General features: G+C 45.3%; 1 pseudogene; it reads right to left on the minus strand.

Annotated features, from left to right (window-relative positions):
* The window catches only part of LOC136841715 (zinc finger protein 420-like), an 83,056-nt pseudogene that overhangs the window by 54,066 nt on the left and 4,217 nt on the right, over positions 1-24,773 (minus strand).

Consider the following 24,773-nt stretch of genomic DNA (forward strand, 5'->3'; position numbering starts at 1 on the left):
TCGTCGACGTAGACCACACAGAAGGGAAGGTCACCCACCAGTTCGTCCATAAGTCTTTGGAAGGTTGCCCCTGCATTCCGAAGGCCGAAACAGCTGTAGTTGAACTTGTAGGTGCCAAAGGGGGTGATTATTATTATCATCATTATTACTAAAACAGTTTAACCAGACCACTGAGCTGATTATCAGCCCTCATAGGGCTAGCCCGAAGGATTTGGATGAAATGACAGGTCTAGGCTAGAAGCCTAGCACTGGGACCAAATAGGTCATTCAGTATGGTGATGAATGAATGAAAATGAAATTAAAAACTCCACAAAGGCATACGATCTCATACTGGAACACACTCACACAATAAATACCTGTACATTTATACTCATGTTTCCATACATACTCACTAAAAAGGTATGTTAAAATTTAAAATAAATTAAGTAAAATTTTAAAATTTAGTTGTTTTAAAATTCATTAGACGCCCAAGAGTTTTCGTATTTCTATTATTTACTTTTATATTTCATCAATTAAATCACAGCTCCTCATGAACATTAAAATTGGTAATACTGAAAATGTAGAAGATTCTGACAAAATTTCCTTCATTAATATATTTCCAAAATATGATAACCACTGCAGGTTATACTTTGGTCTGGTTAAACTAAGGTATACTTTTTTGGACATTCACACAATACATGTTTGACTGTTATCAGCACTCTGCAATCTGGGAATTCAGGAGGAGGGCCACATGGACTGTTCATTAAGTTTCCATGTGTCATACTAGTATGAGCTATTCGAAGACGTGTCAGAATTAAATTACTTGTGTGTGTGTCTCTCTCTCTCTCTCTGATATGATGAACTCCATTTTCCAACACTGGATTTTATCTGTTTTAATTTATTATTTTCTGGTTCTTCATTCCATATATTTTGCCATTTACTTACAATGATTATTTTTATATATCTTATATAGTCACTAATAGGGATATTTACATTTGCTCTTGTCATATGGACTGCTTCTTTAGCTGCTTTATCAGCCTCTTCATTTTCTTTAGGCCCTACATGGGCAGGCATCCAACATATTTCAATATTTTTTCCATTATTATACAATTTATGGAGTGCAAACTTAATTTGCTGTACAATATTTTTTTAATAATTATAGCTTTGAATGGCTTCTATAGCGCTTCTGGAGTTGCTATAAATCGCAAAATTATTAAATGAAGCTTCTTTAATTATTTTCATGGCTGATGCTATTGCACATAACTCAGTTGTAAATACTGAGGCATTATCTGGTAGAGAGAACTGATACGTTTTGTTTGGGGGCATGTCCCACTCCGTATTGTGACTTAGATACATCAGTGTATACTGCGTAATGTGGACCTTTTCGGATTATATGTTGTACTGTATGTTGTCTATGGTGTTCTGGGGTATATGACTAATTTTTTATATATATTTTAAGTGTGTACAAATTCTCATTTTATTCATCGTCCAAGGAGAAGGTAATTTTACTAATAAAGGTAATTGTATATTTATATTTAGCAACTCAAACAATCTTCTAGCTCTAGTTGGGAAAGGAGGTGGATGATTGTTTATAAACACATCTCTCAATCTAAATAATTTTTCGGTTGGAGAATCATTTGTCTGAATTCTCAAAGCACTCTTCATTGTTACTACCTCTCTATGGAGAGAGAGAGGTAGTTCCCCACATTCAACTTGTAAAGATGACTTAGGTGATGATCTAAAAGCTCCTGAACATATTCTAAGGTATTCATTATGGGTCTAATGTTTTCAGCATTGCATCTCACGCCGAGCTTTATATTTTGCTTCCATAATCAATGATAGACAGCACTGCTGCTTTATACAATATAGTAAGGGTATGTCTATCAGCTCCCCAAGTAGTGTTCAATAGTTTTTTAATTAGGTTTAATGCTCTTTTACATTTTGATTTCATGTTAAGTTATGTGGGATTTCCAGTTCAAGTATTAAACACAATCCCAAAAATTTTGCCGTTTGGCCAATTAGTATGGAATGATTTCTGATCTTTAAATCTATTTCTTCACCTTTTTTCCACTTTTTATTTTTATAGAACACTACTGCTTGAGTCTTTTGTATAGAAAATTCAAAGCCTACATATGAGGCCCCTTCATCTATTTTTATTATAGTTTTATTAATGGTTCGCTCTGCATGTTTTATGCGAGATGCTGAACATATGGTAAAAACATCCATATACAAGTTACTATTAATTCCGATAGGTAGATTATTACTGATATCATTTATTGCTAAAATAAACAGTGCCACTAAGGACGCTTCCCTGTGGAACACCATTTTCAAGTGGAAATGTACTTGACAATGCATCATCAATTCTCACTTGAAAAGTGCAATTTATCAGAAAGTTTTGGATAAACCTGGGTAAGTGTCCACGGATGCCATTTTTATGTAATGTTTTTAATATTGCACATCTCCATGTAGTATCATATACCTTTTCAATGTCAAAAAAGACAGCTATGGTAATTTGTTTTCGTTCAAATCCTCTTCGTATGTGGTCTTCCAAGTCAGACAGAGAATCCAGTGTTGACCTGTTACATTGTGACCCAAAATGAGTGAGAGTCAAAATTTTATTTTCTCGAATGTGCCATGTTAGTCGAGCATTTACCATTTTCTCTAGTAAATTTGCATAAACAACTCGTTAAAGAAAATGATCTGTAATTGTTTACATTACTGGGATTTTTTCCACGTTTGGGGATAGGAATAATTAGAGCTTTACACCATTCATCAGGATATAAATTTTGAAGCCACAAGTGATTATAAAATTGTAATAAGTATGACTCTGCCAGAAGTGCTAAATGGCAGATCATATTTTGACTTAAAAACACTTCGTATAATTAAAAATAACCTTGCTCCATATAAATAAAGTATCTAGAGATTCATTGACGCTAACTAGAAGCAAGAAAAGCGCTCTGGACTGAGTTAAATACAGTGAAATAAACTTACCGCATAATTGATTTCTAAACCAAAACATTGATCGCTATGATCGCAATTTATAATACAAAAGCAATATAAGAATGTAAACAATATTATTGGATACAGTGCATTAAAGCATACATTTTAAAAGATCCATGGGAAAGATGCATATTCGTTATGTTGCTGTTTGTATAATCCAATTTACGTGAATATAGAGTACAGTATAATGTAGGGTAAGCTACTGTATATGTATACAATATACATATACGAGGCAGCGAGGGAGCAAGACAGGACCTGCCAAGGACATGACTATTCAGGAGCAGGGGCATTGACCCTTCTTCTAATGTGGGGGAATTACCTGAAACCAACCAAAACCCCAAGGAGGGCAATGTCGATAAAATATTCCATGAAACTTCAGCTAACTGATGTATCGAGCCCTTTAAACCCTTAATATCTGACTCAATTCTATCAAACCTCACGTCCTGAATCAACTGGGAAGCCCTAGTAGGAGTAATAGAACAAAGAGAACAAGAGGTCCTAGCAATGTTACTAGAAGAGGAAGGAGACAAATCATGCACTCCCTTAGCAATAGCCTTAGCAGACTTAACCTCTTGCTTCTTTTGCTGCCTTTTCAAACAATCAGCCTCTCTTTTATCAATTTTATCATAAATTCATTTGAACAACATTCACATACTTCACAATGGTCATTCACATTACACTCTTTTCCCTGACATTTCACACATATGTCATGAGGATCAGTGAAACTAGAATAAAGCCTAATATGGCAACCTCTTACCTTACAGGTCCTTATTCTATCATTACCATACATATCCACAAGAAAATTCAAGTAAATTTACAAATTCATCAACAGAAAACCGAGCACAGATAACTCTCTAACAATCTCCTACCAAAACCGGTGACAGAAGTAGACTGACCAGCTACAGGTGCCTGTACCTATCGTTCCCCTCGTGGGGGTTGGGGGAAGTAGATGTACAGAAATGAAGTTTTCATAATAAAACCAATATTGTAATACTTACCTGAACACCTGAATTAGCCCTGGTCACCTACCAGCCCGAACTACATCCCCATAGCTTTTACCCACTGAGTGGGTAATAAATTGTCAGCATAACCAACGCTTACAGGAAAATCTTGTCAAATGAGTTACCTGAAGTACCATTGGCAACACTGCTGCAAGTCCCAGCCAAGTGAGGCCGAGATCCCCAATTGCATTATCCACTATTCAAATTGAAGTGGGGAGGAGGGTGGGAATCATTCAGGTGTTCAGGTAAGTATTACAATATTAGTTTTATTATGAAAACTTCATATTGCAATACACTCCCTGAACACCTGAATTAGCCCGATTAACAAAATTTAGTGGAGGTGGGATCAATCTAATTCAGCCCGACCTGCCAAGAGGGAAAGCAGGTAACTCATTATTCGCCTACTCTGTATAAATGAATGTATCCTCACCTGGTTATCCCACTCGGCAGATGAGAAAGTCTGTAGAGAGAGTACCCCCAACGTCAGTCTCATGTCTAGGTACTGTCTGAGTCGAGCTACCTCTCATGTGGTATTCAAACCTCCTCATGGATAGAGAGTAGCAAAATAAAAAACCAACCTACCATGTGGCTAATCACAGCCTCCCATGATTAGTGGAGAACGACGAACCTCCCATGTGGCTAATCAAAGCACTCTCATTTATGGAGGGTCTGAGTCGAGCTACCTCTCATGTGGTATTCAAACCTACTCATGGATAGAGAGTAGCAAAAAAATAAAAACCAACCTACCATGTGGCAAATCACAGCCTCCCATGATTAGTGGAGAATGATGAACCTCCCATGTGGCTAATCAAAGCACTCTCATGTATGAAGGGGTACGATGAACCTCCCAGGTGGCTAATCAAAGCACTCTCATGTATGGAGGGGTACAAAGAACCTCCCATGTGGCTATTGTAGCCTCTCATGTATGGAGGAGAAGTTGAGTGTGCAGGATCTTCGAGTTCTTTGCCGTCTTCCGTTCTTAACCTGTCCGTTGCCGATGTCTCGCAGAAGAGGTTGAAGAAACCAAACCTGTCCACTGGATCTGCCTATCTTCACAGTAATAACGTCAAACTTAATATTCTCACTATGAACCCCGACTAATAGAGAATCCAAAATTCCAAATTTCCTCAGACTACATTCATTACCTAGAGTTCCCCCCACCCTTAACATTATTACGTAATTATAAGATCGAGTTGGTCGTCGCAAAGGGACCAAGCGAGAAATTCTTCTTCGAAGAAACCTGAACGTCTTTTAGGTGGAAAGTCGTGAAAACTGACACCGACTTCCAAGTGGCCGCCTCTAAGAACCTCCGCACTAAGAGAGACCCCCTTAGCTAAATGAACGCACCCATGATAGAAGGGTTAGCGGCTACACACGGACTAAGAGAATAACTTTCATGTAAAAAAGGAGAACGATGCATCTCCCAAGTGACTATTCAGAGCCTACCCATTAAGGAGGGAATGAGGCAGTGTGCCGAGCCGATGACCCTCCGCCTGCAGGTTGCGGCAAAGGCTGACGAGCGCAGAAGTATCCCAGTGCCGATGAAACAACCCAGGCTAGCCTACGAGAGCACCTCTTTGGACTCTCATAGGGAAACTATCAAAGACTAGGATGCTTAAGATGTACTAAACTTAAGTTCATGTGATTATACTATCACTGTTGCTTAAGATTCTAAAGCCTAGAAGGAATTTCTCTATCTGGTTAACCTAATAATCACCACACTACGTGAATACTACCTTAGCTAAATGAGCGCACCCTAGATAATAGACTTCGCCGTTAAACGTGGACTAAGTGAATAACCTTCCGAGTCTTCGCACTAAGAGAATACCACCTCAGCTAATTGAACACACCCTAGATAGGAGAATTCGCCACTATACGTGGTGGGGCAAACTGAACGTCTCTTAAGTAAAGGAAGAAAACAAAGACGGACTCGCAAGTAAACTACCTCCAGAATAAAAGACTCTGAACCATTCCTTAGAAAGGAAGATGAAGTGGACATACTCCGAATACTGTGCTGTAATGAAAAAAACTGTTAAATACGAAATATAATGTCACGTCAAATTAAATTGCGTTCAAGGGCATAAACCTCGCACCACACGAGAATCGTGAAGTGTGCCCGCAACTGTGTTTGTGTAGTGAGCGCTTATGAACCAGGAACCAGGAACCCTTTCTCCGAAAGTAACTAATCGCATCCTTGACAGTGGACGGGAAGGATTCCGCGGTGAGACAAGAAGTGTACACAGAAGCGGACGGAGTTTATCAACCTTTGATAAATATTTGCATCGGACATAAAGACATCCCCGCTGATGCCGGAACCGAACACTTGCAGATAAAGAACCTTAAATGAACGAAGCAGAGTTTTAGCCTCGGCCACGACTTCCGGAAGAAGAGAAATACTTATCATTTCCTGCCTTGGAAACCAGCCTAGAAACTTCCCAAGTTCGCCCATTTTTTTATCTGCAGCTAAAGCCAAAGAAAAGAAAAAACACCTAAACACTTAACATATAGAACTTCTGACAATTATCTTAACAAGAGAAACTTCCGAATAAGTCAAAGAAAATCTTACTACTAGAAATTTTCGGGAAGATAGAAAAATGTACTGCAAAGTGCTGAGCGGTAGCCAGCAATAGCCGAAAATGGAAGAATCTTGACTTTCCTAAAGAATAAAAGAAAACCAGCTATTTCGGTTATGGCAGGCCTAAAGATGGAATGACCTTCCTTAAGACACAGACTTCCCCATGTCAAGCTGACCTGGTAAAGCTCATGGGTTGACTTCTCAAGCTGAAAGAAAAGCTGTCTAAACATAGCTTTAGAGTGTCTGGACTGTCCAGCTGTTCGCTTGGCAGTCGCCCGCAACTAGGTTCATCACACGAGTTTGGATGATAATGGTGAAAATGCAGTTGTCTAAAAGATCTTCTGCATGAGGAGGAACATCGGAACTTCCGTAAAGAGCATTAGGAATTCTGGAACCGAGGGCGTTAGAGCCAGCAAGGAGCTAGAGTTACTGACCTCTTGACACTACCGCAATTCCCAATTACCTGATGAATGAGACCGAATGGCGGAAAGTATACACCTCTAAGTTCTAATGATCTTGTTCCCCAGTTCTCCAGAGTTCTCAGATACAACACGGCAGACCCACTATGTGTTGCAAAGCAGACCCACTACTGTGTTGCGCACTAGGACTGAGAAACACCTGAGGGCTTCCATGAACGTCGGGAAGAGGGGAGACTACAGACCTTCCGGATGTCAGATGCGCTTCTTCTGACTATCACAGAAGATCCGACAAGCGAGAATAGTTCCAGATTATTCCTGCATTCTTAATGTGGAAGTCCAAGCAATTCCTGAGACAACATACTGGAAAGAGAGAGAGAGAGAGAGAGAGAGAGAGAGAGAGAGAGAGAGAGAGAGAGAACATTCTCTCCCAAAGGGCTTCTTTAAGTGGTTCCTGTACCGGAACACCTGTTCCTGTTGCACCTTCAATGATGCATACTTGCCGACACTAGAGACATGAGTTAGAAGTAACAAGTTCGTTATACTGGCCACATCCCTTGAACCCAGGGCAGCCACACTGATCATAGCTTGCTGTGACGCTACTGTTACGACGGCTACATGAAATAGACCATGGAGGAGATATCCTCCTCCCTAAAAGACTGTTGCAGAGCGCAAAAGGCGCCCTCAACAGAACCCTCTCCGAATGTCCGGATAGTGAGGCGGAAGCTTCAAAAGAAGCCCCTCCTCTTCTGCCAAAGAACGTTGTACAGTCAGGTGACATGTTAACCTGGTATGCCAGCCTTATTGACACCTACAACCGGCATCTACATAGATGATGGTGTCAGGCAGTGAAACCGGACCGGAGGAAGTATCATCTTGTTTGAGCAACTTGTTACCCCTCTGGTTCTGTCGCATATAGCGACTAACGAACATCGTTCCTTAATGCCTGCCCAACACTGTGGCATATAGTACTCCAACATCGTATTCGGTGAGGGCTCCTCCGAACCTTGGATTGAGGATAAATGAGGTTGAAGTCTACCATCCGCTTATACTCATTCTCATTGGCTGAAGGAGAACTAATATCCGGTACTGGATCCTCTTCTTCAAATGAACAATCCTTGTCGGACTGGTTCGACCGAGCCGGAGGATTGTCGGACTGGTCTAACCGAGCCGGAGGATTGTCGGACTGGTCCAACCGAGCCGGAGCAGGAAAGAGGCAGGCCGATCCCTAGCAAACGCTGAACTTGAAAACCCGGAACTTGCTACACCTGGGTGCGTGAGACGGACACCTGACGTATCAATCGCGAACATACTGGAGGCACCAAAGGAGGCTGCGCCAACCCCGCACCACCCAACAGGGATAATGCAACACCTGGGCGGACCACGCCCACTCCTGAGAGCGAAGAGGCCGCAACACCCCAACCACTCATATCCGGATGTATCAAAACCGCACGAGAATGGGAATCCGGAACTGAAGACCCAGAATCAACCCCGAACCAACATGGATGCCTAGACGGAGGGACAGAGAAAACCTGCTGGAAAGTTGAGAAAGAAGAAGCCGAAGGAGGGAAGAAGGAAGAAGCCACACTCAGAGTAACCACCGGAGCGCCCAACGCCGACGTTGGACAGATGGAGAAGGTCCCAACCGGACCAAACTCAAAGGAGTATCGAAGGGGAAGTTACGAGGTACCAAACCGAAGGTAACACAAGAAGGTAGTTACCAACTATCCTGGAGAATGGAAAGGCTGCGGAAACTATCAGTACTGATACACTGAATGCTGGCACAGGCGAATCGCCGACTGCCGTAGCATCTGCAAGAATCGCGGAGGATACATTACAGTTAGGAACCCGTAAAGAATGAAATAAGGAGTTGCTGACGCCTCCACAAACACCTGAGAAGCAACTAGACCGGATGCCTGAGAAACTACTGGATTTGCAAAAGGTGATAAAGACGACGGATCCGTAAACAGTACCCCTTCCTTTAACCCTGACGAGAGAGAGGGGGCCGCTGAGCTCAAATATACAGGGTTGAAGCAAGACAGCCTTGCTCTGCTGAGTTAAAAGCCAAGAAAACAGGATGCGCAACAAAAAGCCCAAGAGCCCTCCAAAGAGCGGACCGAAAAGAAGATTGAGATGGGCAATGGAAGAAGGCTTAGAAGAAAAAGGGGAAAAACGGGAAAATTCCGTAGCGGCCGAAGAGGCCATAGATTTCAAAGAAAATAGACTGGTTCTGTTCCCCCGCCCCTGATAATCTTGATAGACATTATCAAATCAGAAAATTCTTTAAGACATGATCATGAATATTGGAAAAACTCGATCGCCAGAATTACCACCATCGCAAGACGAAAGATATTTTAAAACCCCCAAAGGGAAAGGAACCTTCGAAGAAGGAGTATTCAAGGAAAACAAAAATTCAGAACCAGACACATCAGAAACCAAATCTGAATGACCCTCCACGGACCTGGAAACCTTTGTTGCACAGAGCACGAAGCAGGAAATAAAACCAACGACTGATCTAAATGAAAGACCTAAACATTAGCGACCCCAACCAAACCTGAACCCAAAGAAGACCACGTTCAACTACTTTTCCTGAATACTTCCTAAATTAGAACTCCTACCCTTCTGAGTGATTCCTAATTCTAAAGCCACCTTAGAACTTACACTTTTCGAGGGAAGGGGGAAATCTGCTGCCAACACTGCCTGCTCCGTGCCGGGGGGGCTGGCAGATCCTACCTTCGAGGTTTGCGGTTCTCCATGACCCCCGGCACCCGTTAGGGCTGGTTCTGGAACAGGCAGGGGGGCTGAAAAAGAACGATTAGTATCTACAGCACTATTACTACTATCCTTATCTCTAGTTTCCATTAATTTAGTCATAAAGCTAGAAAAATAGACTAGACATACTCAGCTAGTAACTTGTCCTCTAACTTTTTGAATAATTCTTCCATCTGATCTACCGACCAAGACTCGCCACCTTATCTGACTGATACTACACCATATCTTCCTACATAAAATACAAACAGAATGTCGATCGTGTTTGAGGGTACTCATCCTATGCTTGCAGGACATGTAGGGCCGATGGGCGTCAGCATCTCCAGCAGAAGAAGGCTCTGTCGTCGAAGATGTAAACAAAGTGGAAGCATCGGCGCTAGCAAACAGCGACGTCCTCTTGTTTGACTTATCCAAACGAGTCCAAAGTACCGATTTCATAGTCAAATTCAGGAGAGACGTTCCAAATCCTATCAATAAAGTATCCATCCAGGAGAAAATGCGTTGAAAACAGTCCAAATCGTGATCTGATGTCCAAATTCTTAAATGGGGGTCGGGCTAAATGGCCAAAAGTTCGCCTGATGTGGGACACACCCACACAGCATGGTGAACAAAAAGCAATTGGGGATCTTGGCCTCACTCGGCTGGGACTTGCAGCAGTGTTGCCAACGGTACTTCAGGTAACTCATTTGACAAGATTTTCCTGTAAGCGTTGATAACGCTGACAGTTTGTTACCCACTTAGTGGGTAAAAGCTATGGGGATGTAGTTTGGGCTGGTAGGTGACCAGGGCTAATTCAGGTGTTCAGGGAGTGTATTGCAATACAGATATTCATAGAAAACCTTGTGTTCTCATTTTTTGTTTCAATCTCTCAAACTCCCGCTGGCGCGGAAGTAAAAGCTATATAATGGAGGTAAGGTTCATTTCAAAAATACGAAGAGCAGAGATGTACTGAAAGCTCAAACTTTGGCACCTACAACAGTATTAGTATGAAAGCAGACCATTAACAAGAAACATAACAATGGATAGTGGTGTTTATGTACAAATAAATATGGAATGCAAGTTACTGTACTACAACAAACCTTTCTTAAATTAACAGGGAAAACACATACCTCATCTTCCTGAACTTCTTCTTTCTTGACAATATCAGGTGGCACTCCATTTGTGATCTGCTCAATAACCTCTCCTTCAACTGGTTCAATTTCTTGGTTTACCATCTGATTAATACCTTCACTGACCATCTGCACAATTCCACCATCATTCATTTGACCAACAGACCCATCAACTATCTGTACCATTGCTCTGTCAACCTGTTCCATGACACTATCAGGCATGGGCACATGATTCATCTCAGCAACAGTAACCTGCTCTAGAGGAGACTGATGACCTCCATTTCCATTACTGGTCTTGTTTTCAAGGCTGGATGGCATCATACTGTTTGTTTAGTACTTGGAATACCAGTCCAAAGGTTTCTGATAAAGCAAGTGTCAACTGCGGGGCACTATGCTCATCTGAAAGAAATTCCAACCAGAGTTGAGTGAATTTAGCTTGACAGACAGTTACCAGTAAAAGTAGTTAATTTGGTCAGCACTGTAAATACCCTAACACCAAAAAAGGAATATCCCACTAATGCAATTTTTCTCTGAACAGGTTAAAAACAGATTTAGCACAAGATCATCACAATGAAAGCTAATGAGTTCAAATATGAATTCTGAGTGGTGAGAGATTAAAGCCCAATGGTTGAGGACAAACAGTATTATGGTGCCAATACTATCCTACACCTTGCATTTCAAAGAGGGGAAACTGCACTCCAAATGGCTGTACAGTAATGAAATAATCTAACCTCTCTCACTTTTACTGTACACCCACAACAGGGTCTGATTCAGTACTGTACAGTTTACCACCCTTCTACCCATGACAGTCTTGTCACCATCAGATATTCCAACATCAAGTTTTCCCTTTAGCCTACATGGTTTGATATAAAATGTGATCTCTTCAATCTTCTGTTTAGCTGCATTACTTGCCTGAATTTTTACATGATCCAAATTTTCATCTAAGGCATGCTCTTTATACAGTACAGTACATATATATGATTCTGAGCCTTACTTGTATATAGAGCCTTACTTGGTCTTAGTCCTGCTACTTCTATTTCTACTATTTTATGACTGACTGCTCTTCTCATCACATGCCCAAACCCCTCACAATCTTTCAGATCTCTATTTTTCAGCCACTGGACACCACATCTACAGTGCTCCCCGACTTTTTCACCAGGATAGGTTCCAGAACCCACTGCAGAAATGCAAAATCTCCTCTAAAAACGCTTACAAATGCTTATACTTAACTGCCAAATACCCTGTACCCCTTAAACTAAAATGCTTATAACTGCCTATTTTAAAAGTTCAATGCCTAATTTAATAGTTCAAACAAAAACATACCATAAATTATCATATTAAAACAATTTAATATCAGTTCAAACAAAAATACACCCCAAACCATCATCCCAAAACACCCTGAATCATCTTAGGTTAGTACCCCTTTTACAACTGTTACCCTTAAATATACACACCCTAAAACACTTATAACATGGATTTACTCATTTTAAAATAATAATATTAATGTAAACATAGCAAAATATCTATAAATGTTTAATACAAACTAAATAAATCTGTCTTACATAAAGTTTGACAACTAATCAAGTTACCCCTGTACTATATACATAGGCACAGCCGTTTTCTCTCTTAGTACTGAAGTCGTCACATTTTACATTGGTACAAACAATTAAAATTATCATTAATTCACTTTTTTTTCATGAAGCAACACTGTTTATTCACTAATTACTGTATTTTTTTCATATGGTGTGCGTGACTAAATACAGATTTTTATGATAAAAATGATTTATAGTGTACTTATACTATACTACTGTGTCCGTCAAGCTCATTCTGGGTTGGGCCCCAGAATGAGCATAACAGGTTTATGATTTCTCTCTCTCTCTCTCTCTCTCTCTTTAAGGGTAAAGTAAGATGTATTTGAAATTATATTACTGTACAGTAAACGCCCCGTGTTTGCGGTCTCACAACTCACGGACTCACCTATTCGCAGATTTCTCTAAACATACAGGCCCCGGTTTACGGTTCCGTTCTTGTCTCACAAAATCGTCTCAAACTCACGTCAAAAATCATAAGAAAACCTTATTTTAATGCTCTGGGTGCATGGAAACGACATAAACTTTATTATTGAGTTTTACATCAAAAAAACCTTCAAATTATGATTATTCTGCCGTTTTGAAAATTTCAGGATCCCATGCGGTATTTTTTCTGATGAATATATTTGAAAAGCTGAAAAACCGTGAGGGGATGCCTGTATTTACGTATTCACTAATTACTGTATTTTTCACATATCTGTATTTTCATATCATTTTCTGAATGCACTTTTAGTGATAAAACTATTAAAATACCCTGGTAGTGCTCGAGTTACAATAGTTCACCTTATGATAATTCGATTTTGCAATGGGGTAAGCAATTACTGTAATACTAATATGGCAATATTTATAAAATATTTTTAAACTTAACGCGGGCACAGGCAGCAGTGTAAAATCAGGCAGCGAGAGAGACCAAATTACAATAGACCAGCTTCTTTTCCTCCAACTCTTTATCCCATCTTCTAGCTAAAAAATTAACCAGAGAATGATAAAAGTATTGTTAGTAATGTTATACTCTAGTGTAAGTGCGTACAGCCATAAACAACTGACCGAGAAACTGTTGTTTTGTTTATCACCGAATCGGATAACAACAGCCCTTTTGCTTGTGTTTCAACCATTGTACGGTAATACACAATTACTGTAGCTTATAGTATAAATGATGTTAAGTAGAATAGGACTGATATATTTTTACATTATGCCCTTATTCAGTATGGATAAAAGATCAGCAAGGAAAAATATTGCTATATTTATGCTGCAAGTTGTAGCTAAAGCTGAGAAAATAATGTTCAAGCTACTGATGACTATAAATTATCGTGCATCAGCAAAATGGATGAAACTCGACCTTAATTAAAATTGAGAGAAAGTGTTTTAATCAAAACTACTGGGCATAAAAGAACACGATTACTGCTATTTTTACGCCAATAAACGATAAATACATAAAGCTAGTATTATGATGAAATCAGATCCCTGTCTGACGACTCGCATAAAGGCTCGTACGGTGCACGAGTCAGGTTCCTTAGAATGAGAGTCACATCCCACACAGGGGGTCTGAGGTCCCTCGGTGGGCAAGGCCTTTCGAAGCTTCTCATTAGTAGGGAAATCTCGAAGGAAGATGAGATGTCTACTCCTTTCAGCCACAAGACTAGGCCGAGTGCAGCGCGGTAGCCTTTTACAGCTAAAACGGAGAGAAGCTTCTCTTGACGAAGGAAGACGAGGAAGTCCACGACCTGCTGAATAGTAGCTCCGACCGGAGAGATACCCCATCAACGACACCAACCACAGAAGACGGACCACTTTCCCTGGTATACCGCTGCGGAGGATCGTCTCAGGTACCCTGCCATCTCTGTTGCTGCGTGACGCGAAAAGCTTCTCGCTCGCAAGAGATGGTGGATAACCTCCAGCCGTGAAGACACAGAGACTGCACTGCCTGGTGGTACCACTCTACGTGGGGTTGACACAGCAGGTTGGGCCAGTGGGGAATCTCTCTCGGCGCCTCGGAGAGGAGAGCTAGCAGGTCGGGATACCAAACGGCCTGCGGCCATTTGGATGCCACCAGAATCATTCTGAGATTCGGAGTGGTCATCACTCGGCGAATCAGACAGAACGGAGGAAAGGCGTAAACGTCAAGGTTATCCCATGGGTGCTGGAACGTGTCCTCCGCAGCGGCCCATGGGTCCGGCATGGCCAAACAGGTAGATGGCTGGATGCCCCCACAGGTCGAATAGCCTTTCCGTCACTTTCGAGTGAAGGGACCATTCAGTTCCTATCACTTGATTCTGGCAGCTGAGCTTGTCTGCCACGACATGCCTCTTGCCTGGAAAGTACCTGGCTGACAGTTCTACCAAGTGAGCCACAGCCCACTCGTGCACCTACATTGTTAACTGGTGAAGCGGGAGGGACACTAGGCCCCCTGCTTGTTGACATATGCCACTACCATGGTATTTTGCTCATCAGTACCACAGAGTGTCCCATCACTCAATCCTGGAACTCTTGGAGAGCCAGGAAGGCTGCCTTGAGTTCCAGGATGTTGATGTGAAGGCGCTTGTCGTCTCAGTGCCACACTCCCAAAGTCAGCAACTCCTCCAGGTGTGCGCCCCATCCCTCGGTCAATGCATCTGAGAACAGCAGCATGTCCGGAGGGGGAGTATGCAGGGATACTCCTATCAAGAGGTTCCTGTCGTCCATTCACCAGCGAAGGTCCTCCCTCACTTCCTCGGAAAGAGGAACGAGGAAGGATTGGGGGTCTCGGGACTGGGACCAATACTCCTTTAGTCTCCACTGTAGAGACTGCAGGTGAAGACGCCCATGAGGTACTAGCTTCTCCAGCGACGACAGGTCACCGATGATGACTTGCCATTGCCGGGCTGGCTGCTCCTGTCGTGACAGGAACAGCTGTGCTGCCTTTCTTAACCTGCTGATGCAAGAGTCCGAGAGTAAGACTTTCGTTGCCACCGAGTCTATCAGCATGCCCAGGTACTTTATCCTCTGCTTGGGGATGAGCTCTGACTTCTCGAGGTTCACCAGGATCCCAAGGTTGCGGCAAAACACGAGGAGCCGATCCCTGTTCTGTAGCTACTGCGAGCGGGAGCTCGCCAGGACCTGCCAGTCGTCGAGATACCTCAGCAGACGTATCCCGTGCGAGTGGGTCCAAGCTGACAAGAGCGAGAAGACTCTTGTGAACACCTGGGGAGCGGTCGAGAGCCCGAAGCAAAGTGCCCTGAATTGGAAGACTGTCTCCCCAAGGACAAAGCGAAGGCACTTGCGAGAGGACAGATGAATGGGTATTTGGAAATACGCATCCTTCAAGTCCACCTTAAGCATGAAGTCGTTCTCCCTGATGGAAGGAAGCATGGATCGCACTGTTTCCATCGTGAATCGAGTCTGGCGAACGAATCGGTTCAATGGAGAGAGGTCTATGACTGGTCTCCATCCCCCTGAGGCTTTCTCTACAAGAAAGATACGGCTGTAAAAGCCTGGAGACTGGTCCGACATGACTTCCACGTCACCCTTACTCAGCATGGCTTGCACTTCTTGCTGTAGTGCGGTGTCCTTCGGAGTTCCTTGGATGTACGTGTGGAGATGTTCTGGAGAGTAGGTGAGGGGAGGCAGAGGCTCGAAGGGTAGTAGATATCCCTCCCGAAGGACATCCACTATCCAGGTCTCGGCTCCGTGTTGCTACCATGTTGCCCAATGGCTCGACAGGCAACCCCCCCAACCTTCGGCAGTTTTTGGAAGGGAACACCGCCCCTAGCGCTTCCCCTTCTTCTTCTTCCCCTTGCCCCCTTTTACCGTATTGGAAAGTGGGCTGAAAGGGGCAGGAAGACCCGCTCTTTCTAGAGGAAGAAGAAGGCTGGGTGTTCCCACGGGACCCCTTCAAAGACTGGGGCTTCTTAGGGCCCGAGGAAGTGCCAGCCTGGCCCGAGGGCCTGGCTGCAGTGGAACGCGAAGACCCAGAGGTCTTGGCCACTGCCTGGTGGACAAGCCAGTCGCTGTCATCAGCCCGGCGCTTGTCCACCGCGGTGTCCACCAACTCCCTAGGGAAGAAAGAGGCGGAACCCAGCAACAGTCCATTCCGCAGGGTCATTGCCAACTCGGGTCCTACAGACCTGGAGAAGCAAGAAAGAACGGCGTATCTCCGCTTCAGGACCAGGTCTGCCCACAGGTTTGCCGTCTGGTGGGCGAGGTAGGAGATGGCCCTACCCCCAGACTGGCACAGTCTCCCAAAGGTGGAGTCCTCCCCAGGCACGATAGCGCCCGAGGAAGCAGCTACCTTCGATACTGTGAAGTACCACAGATCGAGCCAGGAGACTGCCTGGAATGCCACCATGGCGGTGGCTTCCAGGATTGCGGCTTCTGTGCTGAGAGAGGGAGATGCTTTCTGCACTAAGCTGCTGCAACGTAAGACCTGGATCCAGACGTACCAAGTCCGGGTCAACCTATTTAGGCGGCAATGCCCTCTCCGATGGTGCGTAGAAGTGTTTCTGGCGAGGTGGGGGGGGGGAGAAGAAGAAGAAGAAGAAGCTTGTCCGAGCAGTTTGATCTAAGTGAATTGTCTTGCCCAGACACAAGACCATTCACCTGGTCAAGGACCCCTTCGGCAAGTGTGGACCACGGCAGCTCCACCAAAGCCTTGGGTTCCTTCGGGTCCCCAGTAGGATTCGAGGCACGACGGACGATCCACAGTTGAGGCCGTGGTCCCTTCCCCGAGGTCACTGTGCTGACGAATCAGCGCAAAAACCTCAGCAAACGTCCTCTGTATCTCGGGGGGTGTCTGCATCCTGGGGAAGAGGACCCTCAAGTCCCTCCAGAGTGCGGTCCTCCCGATCTACTCTCCCTGCAGGAGGGAGAACCTCGGCACACCCCCATAATCCTTCCTGCACCACGCGGGCATAAGACCTGGTCGAGCCAAGGACTGAGCCAGGTACATACGCCCCCGAGGTAGAACTCTGGGGAGAAAACTTGCCAGAGTTCTTCCTGTCCAACTCGTGCCCCTTAGAAGGAGCCCAGGAGGTAGAGGGGACAGGCGAGGAGGGTCAGGTGCTCCCACTGGCCTTGCTGGCAGAGCCAACAGGGGCAGCGGGGCGGGAGTGGCCACCAACCCGCGATGGTGACGGTAGCCCAGGTTGAGGAGAGTGCTTTCGCCTGGGCGAAGCAGTCTCCTGAGGAGAGCGGAGCGGCTCGAGTGAGTCGAGCCACGTACTCGCCTCCCCTGAGCCAGGCTGGCCGCATGGGTGCGGCTGGTGACTGGAGGAGTCAAGCGCACTGCTGGCTGGTGCGAGTTTGCACTGTCCTCTAGACATGCCCCAGTCTTCTTCGAGGCCATAGCCTCTCGAGAAGACTGAGCAGGGGGCCTCTTCTCTGCTTCTCCAGGAGTTCGGACCTGAGGGACTGAAGCACTTTCCTGTGAACCTGGTTTGGCACTCACAGAGGTACCAGCAGGAAGAGTCGGGGCACCTGCATACCCAAACTCTTTCTCTCGCCCCACACCCAAATCTGTGCGGCGAGAAGTTTCTCCCGTATCAGCCTGGGGTACCCAGGTCTCCTTGGAAACCCGGGTACTCGGAGCGCCTCGCGCACGAGTTTCCGACGTGGACCCGCTGGCCTTAGAAGCAGGTTTCTTCGGCACAGCAGGGGGAGTGCTGACCGTGGTCTGCACGCCCTTGGCTCCCAATGCGACTGACCTGGGGGCCAGAGCAGCGGTTCCCTGATCCGTGGATCGGGAAGAGCCAGCGAGAGATCCCACTGCCTTCCCTGTGGAAGTAGGGAGTCCCTTAGAGGTCTCGGTGCGAGACTTCTTTGGGGGGGAGGGGAGAGACAGGCTTCTTCTTCTTTGGCTGGGAAGCCTCAGAAGGAGAAAAGGAAGAAGAGGTAGCAGACGAAGACGAAGATAATGACGAAGACGAAGATGACGACACCTTCCTCAATCTCTTCTTTTGACTTCTTCTTTGCCATCTTCCTCAGGATTGAAGTCAGGTCCCCAAACCATGCAGGAGCAGCCAAAGAAACAGGAGCAGCCGGGGGAGCCACAGCAGCAGGCGCAACCCAGGCAGCGTAGGCGGTGCTCGGGCCAGCAGTGACCGGGGCAGGAACATCAGCGCGGCAGCCAGGAACATATGGAGGAGGAGTTGGGAATGAAGGCACAGGTGGCACGCGGGCAGCCAGGCCGGGCCAGGCCAGGATCAAAGGCATGGGGAGTGAGTCAGTAGTTAAGCCGGGCTGAGAGACAGGGAAGCGAGGAGCCGGAACCATAGTCATAATTGGGCCAAGGTCAGCAACAGGGGCAGGAACAGTCATATACGGCACCGTTGATGTCACCAAGTAGGAAGGCCCAGGTTGTGAGAGCAGGGCCAGGAACCCAGGAGGCAGCGGTACAGAATGGTGAGAGGCAGGGGCAGCCAAAACCTGGGTGTCCAGGTGTGAAGCCACCGACACAGGCAGCTCGGAGAAAGCAGACATGGTGACAGACGTGGTGGTGGTAGTGGTAGCTGAGTGCGTTGTTACTGGAGCGCCAGACAGATGATATACCAGGCCCTCCAGTGACGGAACACCAGGTAGACCCAAGTGTAACCAGGCCGAGGATAGGTCTGATACCTGGTTATCCACCCTGAAACCTGAGGAAATAGTCGGGTTAAACTAGGAAGTCTCTGCTCGCTCTGGGGGAAAAATTTCCCCCCCAGCTTGAGAAGAGACCCCCGAGAGGATGTCCTGATCAACCGCACCCACACGGCCTTCCACACCCGATGAAATGAATGAGGAAGGGGAGGGGGAGTCCCCACCCGAGGGAGAGGGAGCAAGCAGGGGAAGTTCACAGGGAGGGAGAAACGAACCTGACACATTAGCCACCACTGGAGTCATCTGGAGCGTGTTACCCTCGGACGATTCCTTGGCCAGCTTCCGTTGGTAGCGTCTCCTCCCTTCGAACCTCTTCCATTGCTTGGGAGACCAGGAACAACACTCGCTACAAGGAGCGTCGTGCGAACACACATGTCCCCTGCAAGATGGGCAAAGGGCGTGTGGGTCCGTGTTGACGCTAGACCGAAAGGTATTACATTTCTTGCCTCCTACCCCAGGACACACACGCTGGGGATAGGAGGGTTTAGGTTTATCAACATTCATATTGAAAACAAAAGAGGAATTTTCCCACCAAAAGGTTGAAAAGGGGCAGTCAGGCAGAGAGCGAAGAACAACGTCCACATTCCACGATGGACGAAAGCAGATTGGAATGTTTACATCCAGGCAGGCGGTACTCCCGCCTCCCGAACGGTAGTTAACTGCCTAACCACCTTGTTTGAAGATCAATAGCCGTTTCCAACCTACGCCTGAAAGTAATCCCTAATGTAAAGGACCTCGGGTTTGTATATTGTGTCAGAACAAATGATGATGAGACTGCACAAAACCACTAATGTTAGTCAGAAGCCAGCAGAAAACAAATTGAAGCTTTTTGCCGAGTTGTACCTATCAGTCCCGAAAGTGGGCAGGACTCTGTCACCTACACTAGCGATGGTAGCGCCACCACAGAAATTTGAATTATTAAGACTGCCATGTGGAGAGGTAGTAGCTATGTAATTGCATAGTAAGTCACTTATATAAAACTTGTGACTAATCGGGTTCGGTTCTGGTCTGCCCAGCACAACAGGTCTCTTGCTATCTCGCACAAGGAGAACAAGTGCATTCCTCCTTGATGTTTTGTTAGGCCAAGGCTGTGGTGTTGTCTGCATGCATTGTGATCGTCTTGTTGCAAACTTCTGTTGCAAAATAACTGAGACCCAAGTGAACTGCCTTCAACTCTAGTGGGCTGACGTGAAGCTGTTTCTCCTTCGGGGACCACCTTCCTGAGATTTCTTGGTTCCCGAGGAGCACTCCCCAACCCAGATCTGACACGTTGGAAAAGAAGTCTAAGTCGGGGCTCACTGGAAGAGGAGATTTCCCCTCCATCAATCTTTCTTCGGACTTCCACCAACGCAGATCCTCCTTTACCTCTGCTGTGATAGGAAAGAAGTGAAAATCTTGATGTATTTTCCGATCCCAGCAGGCTCTCAGGTAAAATTGCAATAGCCTCATGTGCAGTCTCCCCAGTCTTACAAACTACTCCAATGAGGCCAGTATGCCTAGAAGACTCATTCACCGAGTTGCTGTGCACGAACGAAGGACAAGAAACTGTTTAAGGAAGGTCAACCTTCCTTAAACAGTCCGCCACTCTCTTGGGGGACGGCACAGCCCGAAAACTCTGAGAGTTTATCAGAATCCCCAAATAGAAAATTCTCTGAGTGGGAGTTAGTTGTGATTTCTGGAGATTCAATAAAAATCCTAAACCTTGAGTCATGCAAATTGTTTTCTGTAAATCCTCCATGCATTGTTTCTTCGTGGGAGAGCGAAGTAGCCAGTTGTCTAAATAGAGTGAGATCTTCACCCCTGCTAGATGAAACCAACCTGCAGGGGAGCGAGTACCTAGTAAAAACTTGTGGGGCAGTCGAAAGGCAGAAACAGAGTACTCTGAACTGATAAACTCGGCCCCTGAAGACAAACCTGAGGTACTTTCTTGAATCCTCATGAATAAGGATATGAAAATGCACGTCCTGCATGTCTAGGGAGATCATCCAATCCCCCTGACAGATGAATGCAAGAACCAACTGAATTTTGTCTTATCTATGAAGGCATTCAAAGCACTTGCATCAAGCACCGGTCTCCACACGTCCCCCCCTGAAGACTTGGGCACTACGAAGAGTCGATTGTAAAACCCCTTCGACTTGGAGTTTCTGACTACCCGTAGTTAGTTCTATGGTCTTCTTGCTGATGAGAGAGGAAACCTCCTCTGAGAGGCCCGATGCCTCTCCAATCCTTTGGAGTAAGCCATCAAGGTGACAGGAGTGTTGGTCAAGGGAGGCCTCTCCCTGAAGGGGATAGAATGTCCCTCCTTGAGTACTTTGACTATCCACTGGTCTGCTCTCTCGAACTCCATCACTCCCAGAAGAGAAGGAGCCTCACACCAACTGGGGCATGGAGGACTGGACTCTCACTTGCAGGCTGAAGGTTTAATTGATGACTCCTTGATGGTTTGGGGTGTGAACCTAACTGATCCTCTGGACCTGGATTGGGATCTCTGCCTGGCCCCCACGAAAGGGCCTTGACTGCAGAGAAGTCCTGGTGGGTACTGCAGTCCAATCTCTCTGTCACTTTGTCGACTGTGTAAGAAGATCCTGGATAGACTTCTTATGCAAACTGGAAACAATCTCACTAACGGCTGTCCGTGGGAAAAGATGATGCTTGTCCAGCAGAGAAAATAAAACCGCTGATTTTTGAGCAGATCTACAGCCTCTGTCAATGAGACCAGAGAAGTTCCCCTGGGAGGAGGCAGCCACTCCCAGGGAAGGAGCTTCTCCAGCAGCATAAGATAGGTAGCAAGACCTAAAAAGACCAGAAGGAGGGACACTAAAGCAAGCCTTCCCCCTGCTCCCTTTTCTCGGAAAGCCAGTTCTCCACTTCAATAAGGGCCTTCTTGGATGAGGACGAGAGAACCAACTTAGAGTCTGGCAGTGTCTGAAGGCTGACTGCTCATCATAAAAGATGGCGCACATTTTGCACGTAAACATACTTGAGGCCAAAATGACTTACGGCCGAAACGACCCTAACTCCTTGCGGCACCATGCAGTAATCTAGCCAAGGGAACCATACCCCACAAACTCTTCCAAATTGTTAACAATGATAATAGAGATGTGGTGGGAAGGTGGGAAGGAAATTTTTGTCCACCCACAAGGACTGGCACAGGCTGTTCCTTAATGATAGAAGGGCAAAATCCTTACTTGTCACCAAGCTAACCAATCAAAAACAACAAATGAACTGCTTACCTTATTCGAAATTGTTCCAACCTCTTTTTAACCTTCAGCTGACTGGAGGTAAACATGGAAGGGCTTGGCCTAGCCCATATTGTATTTGGTTGGTGGTGGCTGACTCTTCAGTAGATAAACAGGTTAATTTCCAGAAACACCCAAAATTATATGGAACACCCTCTACCTAAGTCACTTCCAAACACAATACAGTTAGGCTAATGGGAAAGTAGGAGGTGGTAATGATTTTCTTTGGCAATGAGTTCAACAGATGTTGAAACAGTAAAAGCATTTACGTCCCCAGCTTCCATTTGAGTGGCTGAAAAGGGAAAGAACAGCTGAATTTTGATCATAGCATGGGTATATGAATGCAGATGAATCATGTTTCTGTTCATTATGATAGGCTGGATTTAAAAAAAAAACAGGATTAGGACATGAACTACGTCAACCGAGCATACAAGTGCCTGGGTTTAAAATTCCCAAGACCAGGTAATGGGGCATCTTAGGCACCACTACATGAGAGGTGCTGTGTGATTGGGTTCACATCAAAATCACAATTTTTAAAAGTAAATTGTATTTTTCCTAACGATACAAACCTGAGTTCCTTTGCCTTAGGAATTACTTTCAGTGAAGCTGGAAACAGCCGTTGAACTTTCGAACAAAGTGGTTAGGCAGTTACCTACCATCCGGGAGGTGGGAGTCCAGCCTGCTCAGATGTAAACATTACAATTTGCCTTTCGGCCCAGGTGTCAGATTGAGGGGTGGCATGAGCTGGGCATGAAAATGTAATGTAAAGGACCTCAGGTTTGTATACTAAGGAAAAATACAATTTACTCTAAAAAACCGATTTGTTCCGACACATTATACAACCCATCGGTCCTTTACATTAGGAAGACTCACTGGTTGAAGGAGGAATCTGAGTGAGTTTCTATGAACTGACTGGAGTTCACTACACCTTGGATTGAATTGAATATAGGATTTAGGCCAAAAGCCAAGCACTGGGACCTATGAAGCCATTCGGTGCTGAAACGGAAATTGACAGTAAAAGGTTTGAAAGGAGTAACAAGAGGAAAACCTCGCAGTTGCAATATGAATCAATTGTTAGGAGAGGGTGGAAAGTAAGATGGAAGACAGAGAATATGAAAGGAGGTACCATAAAAGGAATGAAAGAGGTTGCAGATGGGGGCCGAAGGCACACTGCAAAGAACCTTAAGTAAAGGCTACAATACACTGCATGAGGTGCACTGATGGCACTACCCCACTACAGGGTCGGTCGCTACACCTTGGGTTCCCTTCCTGGTCGACAGAGCGAGGAAGGGAAAACCTGCCTCTGACAAAGTGATCGGGTTGTAAGAAAGGCGAGATTAATTGTCCGATTTCTGGGCTTTTTTCTTATGAATGAGGAAGATGTCATTTCATACAAAATAAGCTAGGATGAACCTTAAAAAGTTGGCAACAGTAACGCAAATACTGTACAAGTACTGTATCGGGTTTGTCTTATTGTCATGATCTCCTTCCTCCCCTTGCTAGAGGAAAGAGTGGGTTTGCTTCTATGATCCTGAAAGGAAATAGAATGGAAGCTAGAAGTGTAACCTTACCTGCATTGACCGCCAGATCCAGCATGTAACTGCACATCCACTCTCTACCCGCATGGAGTGGGCCAGGATGAAGACAAGGAAAGACCAGTCTCTCCCATACTCATTCCCACATCCACAACCACATATCTTAGGGGAGATGCAACCCTGTCCTGTTAGAGGAGCCGGGTATGCTAAACAACTTGCTGAGCAGCCATCACAGGTCCCAAGGAAATGGTGCCCAAGGACTTGTGGGCAACATCCCAAAGGTAGAAAGAAGTGAAGGTGGTTTGTTGAGACCACACCCCTGCTTTCAATACCTGAGGAACTGACAGGTTCTTCCGTGAATGCAAGGGTTGGACCAATGCTCCAGACTTTGTGAGCTTTCGGACAGAAGGTACCAGTGTCATCTTCACCAGCACAGAGTACTCTCTCCTAATCATCTCACGAAAACAGAAAGAAATTCGTGTTCTTGGACACCTCTTTCTTGGTCATGCCAGCACTAACGAAGAGTTGTCGACGCTCAGGCCAGAGATGGTGAGTTCTCTTCAGATAGCGCCACAGCACTCTAACAGGACACAGTAGCATCTCGTTTGGGTCATTACAGTACCTACAAAGTCCTCTAGGGAGGGGATCATAAAGGACTTGAACCTAGTGTCAGGGACTGATGGGTTCTGAGTCTTCACTACAAAGTCCAGGGCGAAATCGAGCCTAACTGATCCCCATCCCCTCAAGTGTTTAACATCGAAGGAAAGTCCGCAAAGTTCTCCTACTCTCTTCGTCCCGAGGGTCAGATCCCTGTCTGACGACTCTCGTAAAGGCTCGTATGGTACACGAGTCAGGCTCCTTAGAACGAGAGTCATATCCCACGCAAGGGGCCTGAGGTCCCTGGGTGAGCAAGATCTCTCAAAGCTTCTCATCAGTACATAAAGAAATCTCA

Source organism: Macrobrachium rosenbergii, chromosome 9, assembly GCF_040412425.1.
Source record: "Macrobrachium rosenbergii isolate ZJJX-2024 chromosome 9, ASM4041242v1, whole genome shotgun sequence".
NCBI classification, from domain to species: Eukaryota; Metazoa; Arthropoda; class Malacostraca; order Decapoda; family Palaemonidae; genus Macrobrachium; species Macrobrachium rosenbergii.